The sequence below is a fragment of the Leiobunum rupestre genome, chromosome 6, assembly GCF_980474605.1.
Source record: "Leiobunum rupestre chromosome 6, qqLeiRupe1.1.hap1, whole genome shotgun sequence".
Lineage (NCBI taxonomy): Eukaryota > Metazoa > Arthropoda > Arachnida > Opiliones > Sclerosomatidae > Leiobunum > Leiobunum rupestre.
In genome coordinates this window covers 46150532-46166646 of record NC_143389.1, presented here as the reverse complement: position 1 = coordinate 46166646, position 16115 = coordinate 46150532, and the positions used below count along the sequence as shown (strand labels likewise).

Here is a 16115-nt window from a genome sequence, read left to right as displayed (position 1 = left end):
TCACAAGTCACACTGTTGACTTAGCCCAAATATCTTAACAAATAACGAATATACTAACAGCAATAAAATTTGATTTGATTTCGTTGGTTCGTTTGATGAGGATGGCAGAAAGTGTCATTTTACATTCGGTGAAATGTCGAATTCGTGTCATTTTTCCAACACGCACCGTGATTTATTTTCGTATTTGCGACAAAAAGTTGAAACTAAGCTATTGAAAATAAACGAATAGGTATAGTGGGTATTTTAAAAGATTATAGTTAGCGTGAAGCGACTATTTCGAAAACAATTTTGATAAAAATGTCGTTTATAAAAATGCCTATTCGGCGTAGAAATTTATAAATTATAAATACTTGTGTTCGGATTTGTTTATTCATTATCCACAAATTTTCCTATTTATTAAAAAAACGTTGGTAAAAAGAATATCAATTTAACTTTTTTAATTATTTTTTTTACGCAACTAAGCATTTATTTGAATAAAAGTGGTATTTATTTAAATAATTGTTTGTTTTATTTAAATAATAGGCTTTTAAACATTTTACAAGTTTTATTCGACTATTGGTTATTTAAATAAATATTATTTAAATATCGCCGAGCTTATTTTATTCATGGATAAAAATTAATCGAATGCCGAGCACTAATAAATACAACGTCCAAGAACACAGAAAATACGAAGCCTCGTTCCAATATCTTTATTTTCCAAGTCTATATTGTTCTCGCTGACGAAGCGTTTTAATTCATTTTATAAAATCAAAATGTATCCTAAAAGTATATAGTATTGAATCCGTTTTAAGAAAAATTAGTATTCAAGGGCACGTTGTGGGAGGGAAGCGGAGATAGATACGGAGGATGTTGAATATTTTTTTTAACTTCAACAGCAGCGAACAACAAAAGGTTTTTTTTTAAAATATAAATTACGAAAAAAATGTCGATATATCATGATTCAGGCAGAGTCGAGGGGTAAAGACTCGGAGGGGCCAAAAATTATACAATTGAAATCGTTTTCTGAATACTAAGAGAGTGTTCGTTTTAACACCTCTACCTTAAAAATGTATGGTTTTAAAATCTGTCGCTCGACGAAACCAAATGTTACAAACATGATGTAGCGAAATAATGAAAAGGAGCAGAAGCTGAGGGAGGGGGGGGGGTGAAGTGGGGTGAATGGGATATATAGGGATGACGAAGTTATTTTTTATAAATTTTAATGATCCTCCGACTATGGGTATAATGTATACGAGGCGCCAATTGAGGGCCCTGCCAGGAATTTCCAATTTAGTTTCGTTCATTATAAAGGTATATTGTCGACCGAGACAAAACACGAGTTTAAATTAATAACTAAGACTGATAGGTGTTGATAAGGCGGTTTTTAATTATTTAAATTTTTATTTCGCGGCGTATTAATTCCGTTCCATCAAAGAGAACATCTTTTGATTTTAATTTATATATTTAAAACCGGTGTTTGAGAATATTTTTACCTTTTCAAATTTTTTGGTCTATGAGTTAGAATCGGTTCATATTATCGTAGTATATAGTAGAGTTCAGGAGATATAATTTTATTTTAAGTTAATAAAAACCACCTATGGACATAAAGGGGGCAAAAAGCTAAGCCCTAACAAATTTCAAGTAATTAAATTCTCGGACTAAATAGATCTTAGAGTCAAAACTAAGGATGCACCGATATATCGGCCTATTTTTCTAATATCGGTATTGGCCAATATCGGCTTAAGCGAAGCCGATATTGGCCGATACCGATATTAGAAAAATATTTTTTTAATAAACAAACTAAGGATATATTTAATTAAATTGGCAGCGCCACGTACGCCAGACTTCAGAAGTTAGAGCATTCCTTTTCTTAGACAGGGGATTACGAGTGTAAACAAATAAAAAACTACGATTTTCGATTTGTGATAGAAAATATGTATCACTTGCAAATTTGTTTTCATTAAAAATTAGAATAAAATGGTATGACAGTGTACTGAACCGTCTTTTAAAATGATTTTATCATATACACTACTGTTATGATAGATAACTTTGTTAATATCGGCCGATACATCGGCTGTACCCATATCGGTGCATCCGTAGTCAAAAACTAATAAAAATTTAATTAAAATAGCCAGAATTTCAAGCGGTAGACCAATTAGGCCGTAGTTGGAGCTCATCAGTACCGAAAAAATAAGCTAAGCCTAAACATAAAATTTCAAAACGACGAATAGGAGGAGTATTTAATTTTAATTCTATTCTCGAAGGCCAATTGGTCCGCATATTTCGTAAATTTTATCATTACTTGAAATTTGTTATGGTTTAGCTTTTTTGCCCCCTCTATGTTATGGACGTGTCTACATTTTCACGTATTTTAAATAATTTTATTTAAATTAATTAGTTGATCATTTTCCAAACAATTACCAAATTCGAGTATATTTCCAATTGACATCAGGAGTTTATTCTTGGAATTTAGTCGATAACCAAATAAAGTCACATCTAAACGTCGAAAAATATTTATCATAAGTTGAAATCGAAATGGTGGGATACGTGCGTAAAACATTGTGCAAATATCATCTATCCCTAACACGTGGGTTCATCATTCATGTTTAAAATTAGAATTACAAATTTCACTCCAAAGTAGTCGGTCAAACCTGCTAGACAAAGTAATTGGCCTTTGGAAGTTGCGTAATCTGAACGCGCCCTAAACTTGTCTAATATAATAACTAATCCATAACTTCAGCTCACTAAATAAACTTATCTCATTTCAAATAAATAAAGCTTAAAATCAAAATCCGAGAGACAGTGAAAACAAAACAAATATCAAACTAAGCATAATTAGATAATATGGCATCAAATATATTATTTGATTTGATATATACAACTCGCGCACACTTCAACGCGAAAAACACAGTTTTTCTGTCGAAGAGGGTGGGTTGCGAACGGAGGTTTAACATACGCCAGTCATTTGTCTCGCTCGGTCGAACAGTAGAATCCACTGAATTGTGAAAAAACAGGAGAAAAATGTACACATTGAAGGTTTCTTTATACATAATCAACGCGATTCAGTTTAGAAAGTTTAACGTTACGCTTTTGTGATGGGCGGCCCAATACCCCGTATACTTCACGGTTTGTTAGCTCTAGAACGTTAACGCATTTCTAAAAAACTACGAAATTAAACAATTCTTCGGGGTATGGTTGACAACCTTTCCAACGTATACTATCTCAGGGTTCGTACAAAATTTCCGGAATAAAATTCCCTGACATTTCCAGGTTTTCCCTGACTAAATTGCCAAATTTCCCTGACCATTTTTGTAGAATAAATTTATGTTTTGAGGTAAAATCTTGAAAAATGTTAATTATGTATTTTTAAGACATTTTTCAAAAATTTATTTTCCGTATTTATTTTTGGGGCCATTTTAAAATTCCCTTACTATTTCGGACCATTTTAAATTTCCCTGACTATTCCCTGACCATTGGGAATCATTTTCAAATTCCCTGACTTTTCCCTGACCTTTTGGAAACATTTTCAAATTCCCTGACTTTTCCAGGTTTTCCAGGTATTCCAGGTCGTGTACTAACCCTGTATCTATATTTCAATTAGATAACGGATATATTTGAATATTATATCAATAATTTAAGGATGGTTTCCGCCTCAGTTGCGTTTAAAAGTTGAAATATCGAATTCTTGCGAAATCAAAACACGTAAGTTTATTATTTTAAAAGAAAATCTGCCGTGTTTACGAGAGCTTGACGACATCGGGATGACTACGGGTTTTTTTTTCGCTTTTTATTTTATTTTTCTACGCTCCAAAAGATGAATTTGAAACAATTTGACCTTAAATATTATATACTTTTGTTCATCCCTCTTCTATAAAGTTATACCGCGTTTCCTTTGTTAATATACACGTATTTATCGTACGAGATTCATATTAGATTAAAAATTGCGTGTAAAAGTTAAATCGTCCGTTCCCTGGGTCGCTTTTGCGCGTAGAATAATAAATGTTTTTAATTATGTTCTTTTACAAAAGGTTACTTAAGGCTAACGTTCGTGGTAGGGCGTGTATAGTTTTGAGAGAATTAAAAAAATATATATAACTTTATCAACTTACGCGCTGAGAACGAAAAATGTGACTTCATCTACGTCTTTTTTTTAATAATTCTAATCGAATTAAGCGCGCAATTACGGCATCGTTAACTAACAATGTTAATTTGGAGCCGGTCGACTTAATTTTAAAAATAATTAATAAAGTCCATTAAAAAACCATTAAATTGAAAAAACCGGTACGGCAGTACCTGCCCTAAAACGATTAAAAATTACTCCTCATTATAAATTGTACTTCGGCTTCGCTTTATTTAATAATATTTTTAAGTCTATTATCGTTATTATAAATCCATTGAGCAAAAGTTAGTAATAACAAAGATGGACTTTAATTTTATGTTACGAAATTATTTACAATTAAGAACGAGAGGACCCCCTGCATTTAAAAGGAAATTTTGATAATTAATTTTCCCCCCTGATTAGCCCGTTCCGAAGTAAAAAAACCACTTTGAAAATATATTTTGCTAAAGAGGGAAAAAATACCCTCTTTGGCAACACACTAAAATATTTAGTACGTTTTAATTAGCCGTTTTGATTCAAGAAAAAATATTAAAAAAAAATGTTGGGCAAACCATCAACGTGGGATTAAATGCTCGAAAGAGATCTGGGAAAGTAGTTTTTAATCAAACTCCGCGTACGGCTAAGTGCGTTTTTTTTACAAGCCCTTTAAAACTTAATAAATTACTAGCCTAAGGTGAGTTTATTAACGGGGACTTTACTGGGTGCCAGATACATTTTACTAACCGCAGACTTCACCCTACCGTCAACGTAACACTAAGGTTGGTTGAATTAAAAAGGTTCCAACTGTAATTTTTGGTATAGAACGTTATAAAGTATATATAATGTTAATTTGAGTTCAGTCGCTCGCCTCTTTACGGTAGAAAAAATATATAATTTATATATATATATATATATATATATATATATATATATATATATATATATATATATATATATATATTATATTATATTATATATATATGCTTGGAAGTGAGAAGCAAAAATCTTAAAGCATTCTGAAAAAAAATCCTAGACTATATAATTAACTAATTTGGAAAAGATATTATGTTTTTCTTTAATTACGTAGCATACGGCTTTGGTGAAATGTAAAACAACTTACCATCAAAGAACTTAAAGCGGGTGAGGGGGGGGGGGGGCAGTGGAAAAAATCCGACCTAATCAATAGTATATTTAAAAAAATAACCGAATCGAAGTACGGCGCGTAACATCTGCCTCGCAATTAATTAAAAAATTGCCTTACGCTTCTACACTCCACTGAGAGAAAAAAACTTATTTCAGGGAAAATCCTTTTAACGTGATTAGCATTTTTTGCCCCCCCCCCCCCCGGATTATATGGAAAGTTTGGACGAAAATTACATATTTCATTTATATAAACAAGCAAATTCGTGTTATTTGCGGAGAACATACCTTCATTTAGCCCTAAGTATAAACAATAAAATATTTCATAAAGGAACTATTAAATTATGGAGAGCAAGAAAAAACGAGCAAATTATTAAAAAAGTGGATATAGTACCAAGCGCCGAATTAATATCTATATTTCTCGTAATTAAAAAAAATTGTCGAAATTGCGATTGGAGGGGATAGAAAAGAAGTTGGGAGGGGGAAGTCACTTTTATAAGAGAGAGAGAGAGAGAGAGAGAGATTCCTTCTAAATGAATTTTTGATGAAGAGTCGAAATTAAAATTCACGAGATTGTGTGTCCCCTCTCCGATAATTAGATTTTTTCCCTTATTAGATATATCTATACTTCGAGGTTTTCCCTTCGTCTCTTCAATCTTTTTTTTTGGCTGGGGAAATTTGGATTTACACGAATTAAGAAAAGTATGGAAACGAAGAGAAAATTAGGGGGACCGCGGACGCGCGGGGAAATAGGAAAAAAGGGAAATTCAGCCGGAGCCGCGGAAGAAAGTGAGAGGGAGAAGTCTGACTTCCAGGAGGAGAAAGAGGGGGAAGATGTAGGAATGGTACATCGAGACGTAACCCGACAGCGAACTAGAACGCGGGGGGATGAGGGAACGGTTTGCGTTAGGAGATTAGTTCCTTTCCAGTGGACGAAAAGGACCAAACGAAAAGAGGGGGGAGCGGGTGAGGGGTTAAAAAACGAAATTAAGAAAACTCGGGACGTAATTATGCATTTCAGAAGGACTTTGATTAAATGCGAGAGGGCAAGAAGTTGCGCGCGAGATTCGGAAAGCGGACCGAGAGAGAGAGAATCTCTTTTCGAATCGCTGGCTGCGGGCCGTTTTCAAATTAACTACACTGCTTTTTTGCATAAAAAAGTACTAAAACTTGCCGAGAATGTTTCTGCAAAATGAGAAAATGTAATTCGTTTAATAACACATTAAATTAATTGCCATATAGGTTTATATAGAAGCGGCGGAGAGAACTTTCGGGGGTTCCTAGGACCTCGCCCCCCCTTTGGGCTTTCCTCTTCCTTTTCACCGCTAGAATTTAAGCCCCCCCCCCCCCCCCGGTTGGCCCGTTCGTACGAACGGCGGTAACTTTTTTTGAGTTAATTACAATTTTTGCCTGCCTGGTTCGAGGATGAGCCGGAGCGCGCGCGCCTTCGCGAGATTAAGCGGAAATTTTTACGCTCGCTCGCTTTAAACTTAATTAGGCACGACTAGCTCGTTTTTAATTGAATATTCCGTATATTTCTCGCCTGTAGAGATACCCGGATAACTTGGGAGCATTTGCCTCCGCCGTTTTGCGAATGCCGCTTTCGCTGGGAATGTAAAATGATGGCCGCGGATAGAGAGAGGGGGAAGTCCAAATTGTTAGTCCCTCCCCACTTAACTAAGCTACGCGGAGAAAAATAGGCGTAGGGGTGAGCGCGAAACCTTAACTAAGTTTAGCTTTTTATCAGTTGTTCAAAAGTTTCTAGCTCGTTTGCTTAAGAGAGCTATACGCGCGTCTTTAATGGCCGACTAATTTAACGTTGAAATAAAACGGCCCGGCTTTCCACCCAAAAAATTTCCCTTCTGATTTACGAGATTTTTGGGGCGAAATAGGCAATTTTCGTTGTTCAAAGAGAACGCTAAAAGAGTGTTTACCAGAAGATCGGAGGCCAAAGAGGGATGGAAATGTATAAATTATAATTAAAGAGTTAACTCTGTCTCTCTCTCTCTCTCTCTCTCTCTCTGGCGTTCTCTCTTTTCTATAATAAGTTTTAGCTTCGCTTCTCTAAGTACCCGTCCAAGTGTGTTTAAAAGTTTTGCCTCCGAGCATCGTCGGAGAGGGAGGGCATTCGCGAGAGGAGGGGAAAGCGCCAAGAAGTTTGGAAAAGAGTTTGTTTTAAAAATCAGCGGCCGAGATCATTTTGCGCGTTAAATGAGCCGCTTAAAGACGGCCATTTTTAAAGAGCCCACTTTCTCTTAACGCGCTCCCTTTTTAGTTTCTTTCTCGAAAAGATTGTTTGGATTTTGGGGAAAATCATCTATTAAGCTCCGCTTACAATAATAGCGTTTTATATACCGATATTTAAATTTCCTTTACTATATTGAAATTATTAAAGGATGCACCGATATGGATGCAGCGTGTATTAACAAAGTTATCTATCATAACAGTAGTGTATATGATGAAATCATTGTAAAAGTCGGTTCAGTACATTGTCATACCATTTTATTCTATTTTTTCACGAAAAAAAGGTTTGCTAGCGCGTATCCGAATATGTTTCTTTTCATTTTACGTGATACATATTTTCAATCACAAATCGAATATTGTTGTTTTTTTATTTGTTTACACTCGTAGCCCCCTATCTAAGAAGGGGATATTATCTAACTTCTGGAGCCTGGCGTACGTGGCGCGGCTAATTAGTTAGTTAATCGAGAATTATCTTATTTTTAAGCCGATATTGGAAAAATATATATCGGTGCATTCCTAAAATTATTACTCGCGTTTAATTAGCATCATCTAAGGGGAAAATATGCAAGCTTTTTACCGTTATTTTTACAACACGGCCACTACTTTTAATTGTACCTATTTAATATCGCGTGACCCATTTGATTCCGCATAAAGGTTGAGCTTACCTTGTAGACGTATTGGTATCCTCGACGCTGCTATTACCGAATGTATAATAACTATTTTTAATCGATTTTCAGAAATTAAATGAGACTGATAACTATTGGAGAGAAGCGCGCGAAGTAACTAATTTACGCCGTTGAAATGACGTAAAAAGATACCGAAGGCTTATTTTACACCTTTACCGCATTTAAAAACGTTCACATCACCGGTGTGGAAATGTTTTAAGCTGTGAAATTATATTTATACGCGCGAGCCTGTACTTCGGAAACAGTTGGTAAAATTAGAAAACCAAATATAATTTAACCTAGGGGGCAAAAATATATATTTTTTTATATGGTGTCGAAAACTAGGAATATAGAATTAAAAATATTATCTGACTAACTATACGCTGACTGTTCATACCGTTTTCAACGTAATTCGCGTGTGCATTTTGTACCGATCGCGAAGAGTAAAATTACTTATCGAATTCCGTGTACGCTGGTTTTAATTGCGAAATTATATAAATATAGGCAAATAGAGAAGCTAAATTTAACCGCGGGGATAATATCTATCCCTACAGTTTACTTAACTTTAATTGAACCGTATTATGCTGAGTACACAACATTTTAATTGCTTTTTTAAATAAAAAGTGCATTATTCCCTGAAATGCAAATAGAGAAACGCTAGTCTCGAATAACAATCAGGAGCGTTCCAAGGACTCGCTTTAAATTTAAAACGAGCGGCTTTGATAAGCGGCGATCACGCGGTCGCTACTTTTCATTTTGTAAACTTTGTTTCAAATATGTTTGGATTCGAGCCAGAGGGAAATACGGATTCGCGTATTTACCCCATCCTCACCTGAGATAAAAAATGTCGTAAATCGGTTTTTTTAATTTTTCTCGTAAGCTAAGAATTACCCCGCTAGGTTCGTGACTGATCAGAAGATGGATTATCTAGGAATAAAAAAAACGCGCGTGCTCCCCTTAGAAGCGGGAAGTGCCTTAGCAGGGTTCGTACAAAAATTCCAGGTTTTCCCTGACTAAATTTCCAAATATTCCCTGACCATTTTTGTTGATTAAATGAATGGTTTGAGGTAAAAAATCTGGAAAAATATTTTCTTTCAAACATTTGCCTGATTTTTTATGGGGTCATTTTAAAAATCCCTTACTTTTTGGGTCCATTTTCAAATTCCTTGACTTTTCCCTGACATTTAGGAATAATTTTCAAATTCCCTTCACCTTTTCTAAACCTTTTCAAATTCCCTGACCTTTACGAAACCTTTTCAAATTCCCTGACCTTTCCAGGTCGTGTACGAACCTTGCTTAATTTACATCATCTTTCCCCCAATTCTATCAAACCGACAATAGATTTAGCGATTTTGAGAACTTTGAAAAATTTATCAGTTACAATATTTTTATTCTCGGTAATTCATTATACAATTTTTTATTATCGGTAATTCGATATGCAAATTTTTATTCTCGGTTGTTCAATATGCAAATTAAGTCGCGTACGTTGGAAGCTATTATAAATGATCCCGGTGTTTTGTTTGCGGAATATATGGCGAAGTTAATTTGACATGGGTTCTGTTAATCCAAGTCAAAGGTTGAAGAATGACGGGTTATTGTGTTGTAGTTTAAACAATGCATAAATGTTCTTATCTCGGAGAGCGTAATAAATTTTTGCTGATTCGTCCTAATTCTATTTCGAAGTTCCGATAAGAAATTTCGCACACCGAAAGATTTTGAAATTTAGGCGTATTTTTTTAATTTAATGTGGAGATTACGTTTACGATAGGCTGGTGATTTATGATTTTGGACAACCTAGGCAAGCCTTCGAAAAACAGCGTGGAAAATTTATATCTAGACTTTACAGTTCGCGTCACTTTTAACAGATGGCTCTTTTGTCAAGACGATAATAAAATAATCAGGGTTCGGTTTACTCTCAATCTAAAAATTACGCAGTTATAGTTCAAAGCTAACTTTACTTCTATAAACCCAGTTTCATAAGCCTTCTCTGAAAAAGATAAAACTCAAAAGTTTCGAGGCGCGTTAAGTTGACTTTTAAGCTAGTAAAAATAAGTGGATCCATTTGACATAATCTAGCGCTGTTAGCTAAATCTTTTAAAATTAATTAAATGATAGATTTTTTATTGATTACTTAAGTAATTCAATCGAAATTACCATACATACTTTGGGAAAATTCCCTCGAAATTACCATACATACTTTGGGATAATTCCCTCGAAATCACCATACATACTTTGGGATAATTCCCTCGAAATTACCATACATACTTCGGGATAATTCCCTCGAAATTACTATACATACTTTGGGAGAATTCACACGAAATTACCATACATACTTTGGGAAAATTCACACGAAATTACCATATGTACTTTGGGAAAATTCACACGAAATTACCATTCATACTTTGGGAGAATTCACACGAAATTACCATATGTACTTTGGGAAAATCCACATGAAATTACCATACATACTTTGGGAAAATTCACACGAAATTACCATTCGTACTTTGGGAAAATTCACACGAAATTACCATTCATACTTTGGGAGAATTCACACGAAATTACCATACGTACTTTGGGAAAATTCACACGAAATTACCATTCATACTTTGGGAAAATTCACACGAAATTACCATACATACTTTGGGATAATTCCCTTGAAATTACCATATATACTTTGGGAAAATTCACACGAAATGTAATTGGGGTAATTCACTGAAAAATCACAGAATACTTGTGCTAATATAGAACACAAAACCTTTAGGAGTTAAGTTTTATAATTAAGGTACTCTTAGTTTGTTATATCACTGAATTTAAAAATTATACTTGGTAAATAACATTCTTCTGGTACAATGAAAACTCCGAAAAGCACCCATTTAAAATGGGCTGTAAAATTGCGTTTTCTGATCCGACTCTCTTTATGAGAAAGAGCACATTTTCCACTTCTCTCACTCTCGCACCGACAATTGTTCCCATTTTCCAAAAAACAACATCTGCTTTTAAAAATTACTCTCTTATAAAAATAGGAGTAATTTGTACGATATGTATTGTAGGTGCTAGAAAATTTTCCAAATTTTTAGGGGCGAATGTGTAAGGTTATAGAAACGTTTGAAAAATGCTCGAGGAAAGCCATGTGCTTTTCATCCGAATCGTATATCATATACGCGAGGGACTCGACATTATTGCCGCCACTTGAAAAAAACCTGTACTTTGCGCGTGACTTTAAAACGTATACGATACACGCGCCTCTGTACGAAGATAACGTTGGAAAAAGTACAATTTAAACCAAACTAGAGTTTTGCCATGAACCAAGTCCCTGAACCGTTTTACATTTGTACCGGTGGAATTATGAAATAAACGGATACCCATAATTCGTATTAATTACCTAATCATTTTGTTATTGAGCCTAAATGAAAAAATAGGAAAATAATTGATGAAATATTTGAAAGTCATTTAAACGCGATGCTTCGCCCATATTAAATTATTACGTCTACGTTTTGATTTTACGTGACGTAATTTGATTTCCATTATTCATTAGTTCATTTGATTAGGTTAGATACTACGTTACATCAAACTGAATTATTCGCAAAGACAAAATTAGAGTAAAATTACTTAAAAACTATTGGTATAAATCGATCCATTTGGTGTAAAATATCTGGTTCCCGAAAGAGAGTATAGGAGCAAACGATTTAAACATCACAGTAAAATCTCTTTCGGGTTTGAATTGTAGTTATGAAATTTCATCTACTGCATCAGTCAAGGTTGCCACAAAATTTTCAGATTCAAATTCCCTGACTATTCCCTGACCATTTTAACAGATTTTCCCTGACTTATTAAGGCCAATTTTTTTTTATATTTTACTTTTATCAGATGAACTTATATTTCAGTAAAAAGGTTATTGCAATGTTGAAAAAATTAGCCAAACATTCAAGGAAATAAATGATAATCGTGGAATTTGTCACAGATCTAGAGTTAAATTACCTTCAAAAAGTGCCAAGATGAAATTGAATTCCCTGACTTTTCCCAGAATTTTTACCAATTCTTAAAATTCCCTGACATTTCCCTGACTTTTTAGGCCCATTTTTAAATTCCCTGACTTTTCCCTGTTTTTCCTGACGTGTGGCAACCCTGTCAGTGTATTTACGTTACATTCTCACCGTCATCTTAGAATTATTTTTTACTCTAATTACATTACATTAATGTAAAATTGTCAAACAAATTTTCGCCTATTAAAAAACGGGCTTTACAGCCGAGTTAGAGTTTGCAAAAAGATTCTAGTAGTTTCATTCTATGGAAGAATAGAGAATAAATAATTTTCAATTAGCCGTTATTAAAATATTATAGACATAATGGCTCTTTTGCCGTAACCGGTTGACATAAAGCAAATTATAAAATTAGAAGTGTGATACCAACACGTAAGATTAACAAAACGTACCTATTTCCAGTTCTACACTAAAAAAAATGATCTTCAAAGGGTGCTTGATATAGGTTTGGGGGTGAGAGCGAGAAAATATCCAGCCTAATTAATATCTCGTAAGACAAATTAAAAGTCGCTTTGGAGAGTATACACTATAGCTAGGGGCGAGCGCGTCTTTTTTTGCCCGTGTTTCCATTAGTGGCTGTTTACGAGGGAAGAGTTGAAAGGGGTGTGGCTTACGGATGGCCAGGCTGCCAGCTGAACATAAAAAACAACACGGAGAGAGACAGACAACTTCGCTTTTAGCTTTTGAGTTTTGGTGCTTTTTTGGAGAGCTGAGAGGCAGGGAAAGAGTGAGTTGTTCCTTTGGGGGGGGGGGGGAGGGGGGAGAGGAAGAAGATGCGGCTCTTCTTCTCCATCCTTTCGCCTTCTCTCCCCTTTTAGACCCTGGGATTCGCGACAAGATAAATTAGGGGAAAAAGTCGGAAACTGCGCGGTGCCGACGCCGCGAACTTGAATGACAGAGAGGAGCCTCCCCCTCCTCCTTTCCGTGTCCCTGCTCTTCCAAATTCGCGCCGGACGATCTGTCCTTTCCTGAAATCTCTCTTCGTCAATTCGTCTATACTCCTCGCATCCCCTTCTATCATGTTTTACTCCCACCTCGTATACTACGCAACAAATCGATATACATTTTTTTTTGGTTAACAGACTCGGGTATTAGTTTCCCAATAAACATATATATATATACATATATATATATATATACATATTTTTACATATATATACTTTCTAGTATTGATGTAGCCGCGTGCAGGAAGCGGCGACATGTGCGAATCTCAGTTCGAATCCAACTAATAGATCCGTTTCTCAACCCTAACGGATAATTACTTAAAACTTGAATTTTGTTGGTATTCAGGGTGACCACAGGAAAACCTACCAATTATTTATAGGAAAATGGGAAATATTCAGTCGTTAAATGGGAAATATTCAGTCGTTAAATGGGAATTATTCAGTCGTTAAATGGGAATTATTCAGTCGTTAAATGGGAATTATTCAGTCGTTAAATGGGAATTATTCAGTCGTTAAATGGGAATTATTCAGTCGTTAAATGGGAATTATTCAGTCGTTAAATGGGAATTATTCAGTCGTTAAATGGGAATTATTCAGTCGTTAAATGGGAATTATTCAGTCGTTAAATGGGAATTATTCAGTCGTTAAATGGGAAATATTTAGTCGTTAAATGGGAAATATTCAGTCGTTAAATGGGAAATATTAAGTCGTTAAATGGGAAATATTCAGTCGTTAAATGGGAAATATTCAGTCGTTAAATGGGAATTATTCAGTCGTTAAATGGGAATTATTTCGTCGTTAAATGGGAGTTATTTCGTCGTTAAATGGGAATTATTTCGTCGTTAAATGGGAATTATTCAGTCGTTAAATGGGAATTATTCAGTCGTTAAATGGGAATTATTCAGTCGTTAAATGGGAATTATTCAGTCGTTAAATGGGAATTATTCAGTCGTTAAATGGGAATTATTCAGTCGTTAAATGGGAATTATTCAGTCGTTAAATGGGAAATATTTAGTCGTTAAATGGGAAATATTCAGTCGTTAAATGGGAAATATTAAGTCGTTAAATGGGAAATATTCAGTCGTTAAATGGGAAATATTCAGTCGTTAAATGGGAATTATTCAGTCGTTAAATGGGAATTATTTCGTCGTTAAATGGGAGTTATTTCGTCGTTAAATGGGAATTATTTCGTCGTTAAATGGGAATTATTCAGTCGTTAAATGGGAATTATTCAGTCGTTAAATGGGAATTATTCAGTCGTTAAATGGGAATTATTCAGTCGTTAAATGGGAATTATTCAGTCGTTAAATGGGAATTATTCAGTCGTTAAATGGGAAATATTCAGTCGTTAAATGGGAAATATTCAGTCGTTAAATGGGAAATATTCAGTCGTTAAATGGGAAATATTCAGTCGTTAAATGGGAAATATTCAGTCGTTAAATGGGAAATATTCAGTCGTTAAATGGGAAATATTTCGTCGTTAAATGGGAAATATTTCGTCGTTAAATGGGAAATATTTCGTCGTTAAATGGGAAATATTTCGTCGTTAAATGGGAAATATTTCGTCGTTAAATGGGAAATATTTCGTCGTTAAATGGGAAATATTTCGTCGTTAAATGGGAAATATTTCGTCGTTAAATAGCAAATATTTCGTCGTTAAATAGCAAATATTTCGTCGTTAAATAGCAAATATTTCGTCGTTAAATAGCAAATATTTCGTCGTTAAATAGCAAATATTTCGTCGTTAAATAGCAAATATTTAGTCGTTAAATAGCAAATATTTAGTCGTTAAATAGCAAATATTTAGTCGTTAAATAGCAAATATTTAGTCGTTAAATAGCAAATATTTAGTCGTTAAATAGCAAATATTTAGTCATTAAATAGCAAATATTTAGTCATTAAATAGCAAATATTTAGTCATTAAATAGCAAATATTTAGTCATTAAATAGCAAATATTTAGTCATTAAATAGCAAATATTTAGTCATTAAATAGCAAATATTTAGTCATTAAATAGCAAATATTTAGTCATTAAATAGCAAATATTTAGTCATTAAATAGCAAATATTTAGTCATTAAATAGCAAATATTTAGTCATTAAATAGCAAATATTTAGTCATTAAATAGCAAATATTTAGTCATTAAATAGCAAATATTTAGTCATTAAATAGGAAATTATAGGAGTAATTTCCATGTAAATATAGGAATGAAAGGAATAAAACCAATGCTTTTAAAGGAAATTTGGTTGAATATAAATATACATTTAATACGAAAACATAACAGACAACGAGATTAAATAAATGTATTGAAGTAGTTTTCATTTTAAAACACCAGCCAGCCGTAAAAGCCAATGATATTAGTGTTTTGGTAAAAGGCTGGCGGTTTTTGAGCGCCTTCAATCTAATTTTAAAACTATATTGAAATCAAAGCGCGAAAATCGAAAAATATATCTAAAAATAGGAAAATAGTCAAATTCTAGGAAGTTATAGGAAAACACCCCGGGTATGGCGGATCCAGGTAGGCTAAACTCTAGGATAAATGGGCCCCCAACCTCGTACAATGACCAAAAACGCCATACCTAACCTACCACGTAGATCCAGTTTCTACAAATTGTTATTACGACGGTAATTTCGTTGAAATTCGTTCACAGTTAAAACGTATTTCCGGTTGTAATTTTGCCGTTGGCAAAATATCTATAATTGGGATGAATAACGTTTACCTCTCTTTCCAAATCATTCAAACTCGAATAAAGTTCATGACCCGTTTTTGATTAACACGTGCATGTCTATTTTCCGAATGATTTCGTTTACGACACGTTGTCACACATGTTCCTTATTTTTCCCGTTGGCGAATTCCATTGGCCCTCAGAGTTTGGTATCTGACTGAATTATTTTTCTAACGATGTCCCAATTTCAATCGGTATAAAATAGTCCACGGTTTGTTCGAAGGTTTAAATTTTAATATTGGTGTAACGGTATTTAACCTAAAATGATGAGTAGATCGGG

At 34.2% G+C, this 16115-nt stretch overlaps 1 protein-coding gene across 4 annotated transcripts in view; it reads right to left on the bottom strand.

Annotated features, from left to right (window-relative positions):
* Positions 1–16115, bottom strand: part of LOC149941156 (uncharacterized) — a 37760-nt gene that overhangs the window by 12672 nt on the left and 8973 nt on the right. Inside the window, exon 1 of one of the 4 annotated variants that reach the window (XM_090179848.1) lies at positions 8128–8311. The exons of the other annotated variants lie outside the window; for them this stretch is intronic. The gene's annotated coding sequence lies outside the window, so the exon portion shown is untranslated. Of the gene's footprint in view, positions 1–8127; positions 8312–16115 lie in introns of those variants that run through there. 4 annotated transcript variants of the gene reach the window in all.